The sequence below is a fragment of the Lolium rigidum genome, chromosome 3, assembly GCF_022539505.1.
Source record: "Lolium rigidum isolate FL_2022 chromosome 3, APGP_CSIRO_Lrig_0.1, whole genome shotgun sequence".
Lineage (NCBI taxonomy): Eukaryota > Viridiplantae > Streptophyta > Magnoliopsida > Poales > Poaceae > Lolium > Lolium rigidum.
Genome location: NC_061510.1, coordinates 360,492,576 through 360,503,246, shown reverse-complemented (window position 1 = coordinate 360,503,246; position 10,671 = coordinate 360,492,576). Strand labels below are relative to the sequence as shown.

Genomic DNA, 10,671 nt, shown 5'->3' with positions numbered 1-10,671 from the left:
CTAGGTTCAATGCGTTTTGACTTTGAGGTTCTTACTTATATCCTCTCTCTTTTTTTCTTCGCTCTTCCTTCGAAAGCCGAATAAGGTGCAGACAACATCAGCTTGGAGGAAGACAAGTAACAGCTCTAGTGGAAGTTTCGTGAGGACGCTAGGAGAAGATATCATCAACGTATGCAGCAGGAATTTGAGGATGAACAGGAGAGAGTTGTGAGTTTGTTGAACTATATTCGCACTATTGAACCTTTTATTAATTAAGATAGACATGTAAAGTGTATAACTTAAGAATTTAAGAATTTTGGAAGTTACACTCGCTGTCTATATGTTGTTATGCTTCGTAACATTGCCTGCAGAGAAATGTAATGTATATTCGTGAGAAATTGCATTGTGCTAAATTAGTGACTTCTATGTCCTAGCCTCAGCTTTAGTTTCTCAAACAAGTGCATTCAGATCACTTTCTCTGTTTACTCCTTCAGTATACTCGACTTCTTGTTGGCTTCAATTTGGCCAGCAAAGAATAAGGCACATGCAAAGTGTTTTCAACCGAGAGAGGAACAAATTCAGGAATAGTTATGAAAGTTGGAAGGAGAATGGCCCCCTGTGTGGATATAATTACATCCCACGGGATGACCGGTATTAGCGTCTGATACATCTAACTCGGAAAATAAAAATAAACGGACATATACACCAACGGGACCTAGGGGTTATCCTATGTCACATCATTATTCAGTTCTTGGTCTTGACAGGTATTTCCATATTTGCTTAAACCTCTAACTCGTATATTCCTTTTCATCTAATCTGCTTATTGCATGGCTATTGGTTATTCATGGTCATACCTTCACAAGAGACTTTCTAGTTCCTTACACAGGATTAAAAATGGAGTGTGTTTATGAGTGATTCAATTGATTTGCTATGCACTATAATTCCTCAAAGTAAAAATGCTAAGAACCTCAGACTGTATGTTGCAAGATTCAAAGGAAGGGAGCTGAGGCATTTGGTTAGATTTGCAAGCTCTACTACATACCATTTCATATTTTTCTCATCTATTAACTTGATTTTTTTTTCACCCAAGCACCCCAACACTACCAATTATGCTTGCTTGTTCTAGCTGATATGTCAATCTGATAATTAATCTTTGTTATTTCACCTTTATGATGTGTTTGGGATTTAGTCGATCACTTGTTTGAAGAATAATAGGCAGACCTACTTTGCTTCAGTAATGCCAATTTTTATGAGTCTTTGACTACATACCTTAATGGGCCTCTGCTAGTAGAAAGTAGACAGGGTACATGATGAAGCATCTTGCAGCCACCCGACGCTCCTATGAGGATTGCCTTGCTATGCTGTGCTTAGGAATCAGTTGCATTTATTCTTTATCAATTACAGTAGAATATTTGTGTTCTTGCTCAAACGAAGAGGTTTCTACATTGTTGCTATATTAAGAAAATAGCTTTAGAAGTGCTTTGAAAAAGCATATATAACCCTGAAATTGTTCTTTATTATTATGAGCATGATGATGTTATCTGAAGCTATACTATTTTTTTCACAAGCCATGTTATTTCTTTATAGGTCACGAGGGACACCATACACAGATGCGGAACTAAAGGTATCGCAATCCTGTCACCCTGCTCTACCTCTAGTCCTCTGTTCAGTATGATTTGAACTTGTCCCACCTAGCATTGTCATCTTCCATATTGTGCCGATATTGATTGTTTTTTATGTTGATCATATATTGCTGATAAAGTATCTAAGCTGACCTTAAGATCCTTAAGTTGTCTACAAGTTTTACAATGATTGGTATTTTTAATAACCGTCTATCCACCCTGATCTAACGGTGTTAAATAGACGGAACCAAACCAACGGAACCAAAAATATGGGACCGGAACCAAAATTCGTGGGACCGGATCCTCTAATACATTTTGTAAAAATTATAAAAAACGGACGTCCTTTCGAACAGCCAAATCATCAGATGAAACCGTGCGAATCTTAAAGCAACAAACAATACACATCTTGCAAATCTCTCCTGATGAACTCATCCCAACTCGTTTCTCACTGTCGGTTTCTCTTTACCCCGCTATCCTGCACGGAGAGGACGTGGCCCGTGAGGGGAGGAGCGGCAGCGGTATCCTGGTGCGGTAGTTTTGCTCCGGTTCTAGCCGCCGGCTCTAGGCGAGGAGGGAGGTGGGGCGCCAGGTTGGGGGAATCGGTGGCGGGCTGGGCTCTGGCCGCCGCCGCCGCTGGCGCTAGGCGAGAAAGGAGCGGGCGATGAAACCCACCTTGCGCCCAGCCGTCATCATCGACAACGGCAGTACACAACTCTATCCTCCACTTTCACCCGCGTGGGTTGAACAGCAGCTACAGGAAGATGGGATTCACTGGGAACGTGGAGCCCTGCTTCATAACCCACCGCTGTTGCCATCAGCGACTCCTTCTCCAACCAGACAAGGGCCACCGCCAAGGGGATCTATCTGGCGCAGCATAGCGCGGGCCTCATGGCCGATCACAACTTATTCATCGGTCCTGTTCTAGCAGCACATACAGCTTGAGCTACCCCATTCGCAATGTTCAGATGGGTGCCAATTGTACTGCAGTGCTGAATGCTGATGGTTTGCCACCGCAATGTGTGCGTGTCTTCGTGTGTGATCTTCATTGGATTTTCAGCTGAAAATTGACTGGTCAGGTTGACAACTGGGGCACCATGGAGAAGTTTTCGCAGTGGGATACCATTGTCTTTAGTTAGTTAGCGGCCTTGCTTCCGAGTAAGCTTGTATTACTGCTCATTGGGATGTATAATTTGAATACGTTGAGATACCAGCAGATGAACGCAGAGACGCACTCTTGGTTTCCCACTACTCATTGAGGTGGATGTTTAGCCTAAATTAAAGAAGTCCAGCATTGCAGTGGCAAAACTGTTGCATGCCAAGAGAAAACTATATGTGACAGACTTACTTCAATGAATACGGCTCCAACTGACGGTGTGACAAACCTACTATAATAAATTTCTATCCGATTTAGCCGCAGGATATTCAGCTTGGTTTTTTCTCTTATATTTCAGCCAAGCAATTTGAAATACATAGGACCAGGGTAGTATTAAGGCATTCCCAGTAGTTACAAATCGCAATATGGCTCCATAAGAGGGGCACATCAAAACAAAATAGTAGAGCTCAATGCCTATCCTTCATAAGAAAAACAACTAAACGTTACAAGGAAAAGCTAGTATTTTCCAATGTATACAAACTTTGGGGAGCAAAAATGGTTACTGGCAACTATAACCAGACTAAATTCTCCTGAAAAGCAACGCTGCTTGGAGAAACTAAAGTACTCCTCCTTATGAACGTTAATCTGGCCACATGCACTTGTGCACACCTAATTGCTTCCGCATTTTTCTAATAAACTCGTTCGTGACTAGAAATCTGAATTCACCTCCCTTGAACTTTCTCAAGATTATTGACCTTGCAAGCTTCCCAAGATCTTTCTTGAAGTTTTTCAAGACTGTTGACCTTGCAAGCTTCCCAAGATCTCCATGTAGCTCGATAGCTTTTATCCCACGGGCCTCCAACTTAAATAAAACATCCTTCAGTAGCTTGGTGTTGTTCATAAATGCAATCACTGTCTGTGCTTCCAGAGCATGGATTCATCTCCTTAAGGTGTCAACTTTGTGTTGAGCCTCCGATGTACTAGTTGCTTTACTGAGATATTGGGATGATTCTTGAAAATCAACAGGACCGTATCATTATTATTTCTAGTGGAAGCATTACACTGATGGTGTGATGTTGCTGCCAGTCTGAGACCTTGCCGCCTGCCGCCTCCACGAAGCCACCTGGGACACATCAAAACACAACACAGTCAACAATCGAGACAGATTTAGCTGGGGGAGCAGGATCAAGTGCATTGGCGGGGTGTACCTTGGTTGGAAGACCTGAATTCTTTGATTCTACACATGTCCTGAGAGGTTACTCAGAACTAAGGAAACAATAAGAACCATGGAATTAGAAGAAACACAAAAAAAAAAAGAAGGAATTTTAGGTCCTTATAAATGGTGACAACCTGTGATAATAAGTTTAGGCTAGCAGGAGAGGTCCTCAGTTCTATGGGGCAACATACGCAGTTTCAGTTAAAATTATTCAAAACTGAGTGTTCAGAGATCTTGTGTATGTTCGATTGCTTGTTTTGGTCAGAAAAATCAGTATAGTGAACCCACAGGTTTCAGTATCGGTATAGTGAGGCATATGTTGACTGGTGTATGCATGTTTTATTGCAGTTTAGTTACCTGATAAGTATAAAAATCATTGAATTGCTGCAATTAACCATTACACATAAGGTGTGGTAGTGTCAGTATGCACATGCACAAGAGCATTAGAAATCAGTTTCTCATCCAGCATCACTTTATGTAACATGTATATGTGGCTGCGAACTGAACATATGCATGCACATCTCTTAACTGAGAATTTACGTAAGCTCCTGACCCTAGTTCCTGTTTTGCCCAGTGAATGAATGACTTGTTTAAATGCATGTCTGAATCAGGATACAGATCCGTGAGAGTTAGACTGTAGCTGACTCTCCCGACGATCCCCGTGACGGAGGTGAGGGGGGCTGCGCCGGTGAGGGCAGCGGCGGCTGGCGGCTGCGACGAAGAGAGGGGCGGCGGTGGCTGCCGGCTGCGATGGAGGGAGGGGGCAGCTGCGACGGAGGGAGGCGGCGGCGGCTGCGGCTCGCGTCTGCGAGGGGGTGGCGGCAGCTCGCCTACGATGGAGGAGATGGGCCGGCAGTGCCGGCTGGTGGCTGCGACGGAGGAGAGGGGGCGGCCGCGGCGTCTGGCGGCCGCGACGGAGGGAGGGGCGGCGGCGGCTCGAGTCTGCGATGGAGTGGAGGCGGCGGCTCGGCGTGTGCGTTTTGGAGATGAAGCACGATTGATTATCTTTTTTTCCTGACTATATATGATTTCAAGAGTTGACCTTCAAAACGTTCAGTTAAAATTATTGAAGTATTATAGAAGTTACACACCAATTTAATCAACGGTTAGGAAAAAATACATAAGACGGAACCCAGATTCGATTAGACGGAACTAAAGTTCCGTGCCAATCACCGTAAAAGAGCTCTAAGTTGTCACGCTGAATTGATTTTCTGTGGAAAATAAGCACTTTAAGAACTTATATTGGTTTTCCATCGGATTTCCTTTAAGAACTTTGATGTTTGATAGAAGTTCGATGTCAAGATCAAAATTAGCACCTTTACTGCAAATCTGATGTTTATTGCCAAAGTTTAAGATTGCTTCTCCTTTGGTTGAAGCAATCAGTTAAGTTTTAAATCTTTTCCAGTTACATATCAATGTATTTAGGTGGTTTCTGAGGGAAGCTGATTATGAGTAGGATTAATAAAACCACTTGTGTGCCAACTCTGTTATCTCCCTCACATTTCCTGATACCTGTTGTATAGCCTGTTTGAAGTACATATCAATGTATTTAGGTGCTTTCTGTTCTCTCCCTCGCATTTCCTTACTGGAAATTCTTAAGGCCGCGCTTGGAATGTCAGTTGAAACCCTGTCGAGAAAAAGCGTCATGCGTCGTTTTGTTGTGCCTGCCGAAAACGGCGGTATTTTCTGGAGCATGGGGGTTCCGTGAAATATACGGGTCAGTCATCGCGTGAAACCCGCGTGGGAAAAAAATGGGGAAGAGAAATATCCGGTGAACCAAGCGCTGACTAGGGGAAGTGTTCCGGCTTCTTACAGCTGTTTTGGCTAAAATACGCTCAACCAAACGCGGCCTAAGCAGTCGTATAGCCTGTTTGATGGTTAATTTGTGAGAGGGTTGGGTTGAGAAATATTTGGAATAAGTGGTGGCTATATTGGTGAATGGTTAAATCAACAGAAAACAGGATTCGTTCCCAAAATCAAGAACTGAAAGGAATCTTGTACCTCCACTCATCAAATAGTTAGGATTTTTTTAGGGTAATAAAGACCTCCCTAAGATCTGGGGACCTAGGACTTTTTCTATGTTTGTCACGTCTGACCAATGTGGTTTTGTTTTCTGACTTTGGGTCATCATCTGCAGAGTGCTTTTAGAACCAAAGCAATGGAGGTCCATCCTGATCAAAATCAAGACAATAGAGGTGGTTAATGCCTTCCTTCATTTCTTCATGGATACTGTGTTTCTCCATGTGCAGTTTTTTGTGATGTATAGTTACTAATACCATGAAGGTTTTGTCTGGAGCAGAGATAGCAGAAGAAGAGTTCAAGGAGGTTGTCAAATCTTACGAGGCAATAAAACTTGAGAGGAAAAATAACGCAAATTGATGCGTATATCCAGCTTGACTGGCTCTTCCATGGAATAGCTTGGTCTCTGTTGTTACAACCCTGTATACGCGGCTTGCAGGCCATGCCATCAGGCATCAGGTGAATGGCCAAGAAGAATCTTCTGTGGCTCCTGCGGGCCTACAGGCAAATTTTATCTGTGAGTTTGTTCTTGGAAAAGCACACGTCTCTGATATAGACTAGGATATTGTCGACAAAGGTACAAACAGCGTGTTTCTGTTTGCGTAGCTAGCGACTTGACCATAGGCTGGGCAAGGATCGAACAATTTTGTTGCCACCTGAGATGGGACTATGTGTTCCAGTGATGTACACCTCATGGTTAGTATTTAATTGCGCGGAAACTAAAGATCTGATGGAAATAAAAAGTATCAGTACATAGCGGGTTTTTTATTATTCGGTTGAGCGGTTCAACAGCGTTGTAAACTTGTATATACTGAGTTGCTATGCAGCAATGATGCATCTTCAAACAAGTATAATCGTTACAGAAATGCAGTTGTTTGGTGCTTATTATTGGTGAAGAATTGCTTGTCAATTCCTGTGAGACGTCCCAGTTTTACAGTTCAGAATGGTTCATCAGCTTTGGTGGCGACGAGCTCCAAGCTCCAAGCGTAGTAATGCAGCAAGAGCATCCGGTCTAATCTTGGGTTGAGACACATCGAAGTTTTGAAAAGATTATCAAAGTGTTCGTAAAATAGTGTATTATACTCCGTATATACCATAGAAACCTGCAAAATTTCTTAAAAAATACTATCAGATGACCTGTGCATTTTCTTCAGTCAGTTTCAACTCTGAACTCTGAACTCCCGCGTGCTGTGCTACAGCCTACAGCGTCAGGTCAGTCTGCCCCGGGAAACCGAGGACGAACCACCAAAATGCAGCGCCTCTCCGCCCCTCTCCGCCGCCGCCTCTCCACCGGCGCCGCCAGCGACCACACCCTCGCCTCCTCCGCGGAGCTCGCGTACCGCCTGCTCCGCCGCCACAGCTCCGACCCGCAGAAGCTCGCCTCCGCGCTGTCCGCGTCGGGGCTCGACGCCACCTCCCCGCGCCTCCTCGACGCCGTGCTCCGCCGCTGCGGCGCCGCGTCCTCCCTCGCGCTCGACTACTTCCACTGGTGCTCGCCGTCGCTGCCCTCCGCGCCGCTCCCTCCTCGCTCGCGCTCCTCGCCAAGTACTTCTCGCGCGCGTCCGCCGCGCCCAGCCCCGCCCTCCTCGCGCCGCTGCCCTCCCACCTCCTCTCCTCCTCCATCCTCTCGCCCGTGCTCCGCCGCCTCCCGCCGCCGCGCGCCCTGCCCTTCGCGCTCTCGCTCCTCGCCTCCCGCCCCGACCACGACCACCCCTCCCTCTTCCTCTCCCTCCTCGAGTCCCTCTCCAAGACCGGCCACGTCGCCGCCGCCGAGCGCCTCGTCGAGGAGCTCCACACCCGTCTCCCGCTCTCCATCCGCCACTACACCGCGCTGCTCTACGGCTGGTGCCGCCAGGGCAAGCTCGACGAGGCCAAGCACGTGCTCGCCCGCATGAAGGCCGCGGACGTCGCCCCGGACGTCGTCGTCTTCAACACCCTCCTCGCGGGGTTCGTCGCCGACGGCAGGTTCGAGGACGCGTTCGAGCTAACAAAGGAGATGGATCGACAGGACTGCCCTCCCAATGCCGTCTCCTACACCACCCTGATGCAGGGGCTCGGGTCGAGGGGCAGGGTTGATGAGGTAATGCGGGTGTTTGTTGAAATGCGTAGGAAGGGATGCACGCCGGATTCCGTCACGTACGGCACCCTGGTCAGCGCGTTCTGCAAGGCCGGCAGGCTAGCCCAGGGGTACGAGTTCCTGGACGCAATGTCGAGGGACGCGCTGCGGGTGGATCCCGCCGTATACCTTGGGTTCTTTGTGGCGCATGAGAGGAAGGAGCAGCTGGAGGAGTGCTTGGAGCTGATGGAGAGGATGAGGGAGTGCAAGTGCCCCCCAGACCTCAGCATCTACAACGTGGTGATCCGGTTGTCCTGTAAGCTCGGAGAGACGAAACAAGCCGTGGCGTTGTGGAACGAGATGGAGAATGGCGGGCTCAGTCCTGGGGTCGACTCGTTCGCGATCATGGTGAATGGGCTTGTTGGGCAGGGGTCGCTGGTCGAGGCGTGCAATTACTTCAAAGACATGGTTGGGAGGGGCCTATTTGTCGCACCGCAGTATGGAATGCTGAAGGACCTCCTCAATGCGTTGGTCAGAGATGAGAAACTCGAGCTTGCAAAGGATGTCTGGGGTTGCATTCTGAGCAAAGGTTGTGAATTAAATGTGAGTGCATGGACAATCTGGATCCATGCGCTGTACGCGAAGAAACATGTCAAGGAGGCCTGCTTGTATTGCTTGGACATGCTTGAGGCAGGGCTGATGCCGCAGCCTGACACATTTGCAAAGCTAATGAAGGGACTGAAGAAGCTGTACAACAGACAGATTGCTGCTGAAATTACTGAGAAGGTGAGGTTGATGGCGGAGGAGAGACATGTCAGCTTTAAAATGTATAAGAGGCGTGGGGTGAGGGATCTTGAAGAGAAGCCTAAGTCAAAGAAAAAGAGAGGGCAAAAACGGAGTAGCGGGAGGTGGACTGTTCGGGATCAATCTAAAGAACATTCCGACCTTTCGGATTCTGTTGATGATGAAGAATTCTCCAGTTGAACTGACATAGGAGCAAAAGAGGTAATGTGCCACTGGATCTTCACTTGATTGAATTGTTCTTGGGACCAGTTGGTTTATGAAGCAGCCGATAAGGAAATACTGGTCTTGCTGAAAATGGAGCCGATTTGCAGTATTTGCTACTGGCACCTCATCTGGAGGCATGGGCAAAGTGACACTGTGTTCCAAATCTGAAGCTCATTTGCCAGCATGTACTCCAGTATACAAACCTTTCAGGGCCCAAATGGACCTTTTAGTGCCAGGGCGAAAGAAAATATAAAGTGAATCCAGCTTTTCTGATCTAGGCTTGTTTACCGCCAGAAGATTGACCCAAAACAAGCTTGAGGTGAGATTGAAGATGCTAGGGATAAATGCAACAGTTCGCAACTACACAAGTAACAAACCCCTCCACCCCATGAATTATGTCGTCGAGAGTTAGTAGTGGAACGTCACATGTTGAACTTTATTTTTTTACTCTTCATGCTTCTCTCTGAGATGCTAAGAGGTGTTAGTTACTGGCTTAGTGGCTTACTGTAGGAATGCACCTAAACAAACTGGCAAGTCTAATGTTGGTAGTTGGTGCAGAATATGTGCACTGTGGTTGTCAAATCCGTACCTGCTTATATTCTATATCTGAGTAGATATTACTTCTGTTTTTTTATTGAAATATGTAAAACCATGTAAATTCATAAATTTCATTCTGAGATATATCTTTTCACTCCAGCAATTGGTTAACATCTGACATTTGGAGGGCTGGACTGGTATATGTGATGGCCCTTGCTACTTATTTGATGCGTATTTCAGTATTTGGTTGCCAACGAACCAAAATACTTGATGCAAGAGGTCGTCTCGAGGCTAAGAGGGGCTACCTAGATAGATGGTCATGCCATCCAAGTGCTAATCCGTCAGGTTCAATTCATCGTTAGATAACATCAAGCTTTGCGTTAAAATTAAATCTTGTGTCATTGGGAACTGTAAAACTAGAGGTGATGCACTCTTTACCGTCTGCCATTGCTGTGACATGCTGTCTGGCGTTCTGTGCTGGCATTTACCAAAGGGGTGCAAGACAAATGCCAGCCTGCAAACCAGAGTTCCCATCTTAATCGGCTATTGCGTTATATGCATGGAAATCCCTAGTTTCTGTGGTTTATTATTCCAACTGTGTTTTTTACTTATCTTTCTCGGCTTTCTCTGTTGGCTTATATCCCTAGCGATTGTGTTGTTTTTCTGGAGTCCAAAAACCATGAAACCACTTGAACATGTTCAGACTCCAAGCCCATACAAATCAGCCTGTTGGAGTGTGATCCTAGAAATCTTATTTGTGGCGAATGAAGTGCAAAAGGATAAAGAATTCTAGCTGATTACAGTTGATGGCGGCTAAGCGAGATCAGTGTCATCTCTATAGATTATGCTCAGCTATTGAACTGCAAATCAAGAAGTGGAAACAAATTTGAACCAAAAGTACATTTCATTGCTTAGGGAGTTTAACGCCAGAATGCATTGAAAACCAGATATAAACATTGGATACCTGCTGCACGGTATGCAATACCTCCCTAGAGTAACTAGACTTGCCTCTTGCCCAGAACACTGGCATAGTGAAATCCATATAACTGCAGAGGAAACGTAATCCTGCTAGTTCATGAAAACCCTACTAGTATGCCGGACGATTCAATCACAGAAATCAACATCCATAACTAGAGAAGAA

General features: G+C 46.0%; 1 long non-coding RNA gene and 2 pseudogenes across 1 annotated transcript; 2 read left to right on the top strand and 1 right to left on the bottom strand.

The window, feature by feature from the left end:
• The window catches only part of LOC124697308, a 17,148-nt pseudogene extending 10,371 nt beyond the window's left edge, over positions 1-6,777 (top strand).
• Positions 3,061-4,602, bottom strand: LOC124704154. The gene is made up of 2 exons (XR_007003480.1): positions 3,903-4,602; positions 3,061-3,817 (listed from the first exon to the last, which is right to left on the bottom strand). It is a non-coding gene; the product is annotated as an uncharacterized LOC124704154 (long non-coding RNA).
• A 402-nt stretch (positions 6,778-7,179) lies between the features above and the next one.
• On the top strand, positions 7,180-9,553 carry LOC124700417 (annotated as a pseudogene).
• Positions 9,554-10,671: the final 1,118 nt, after the last annotated feature.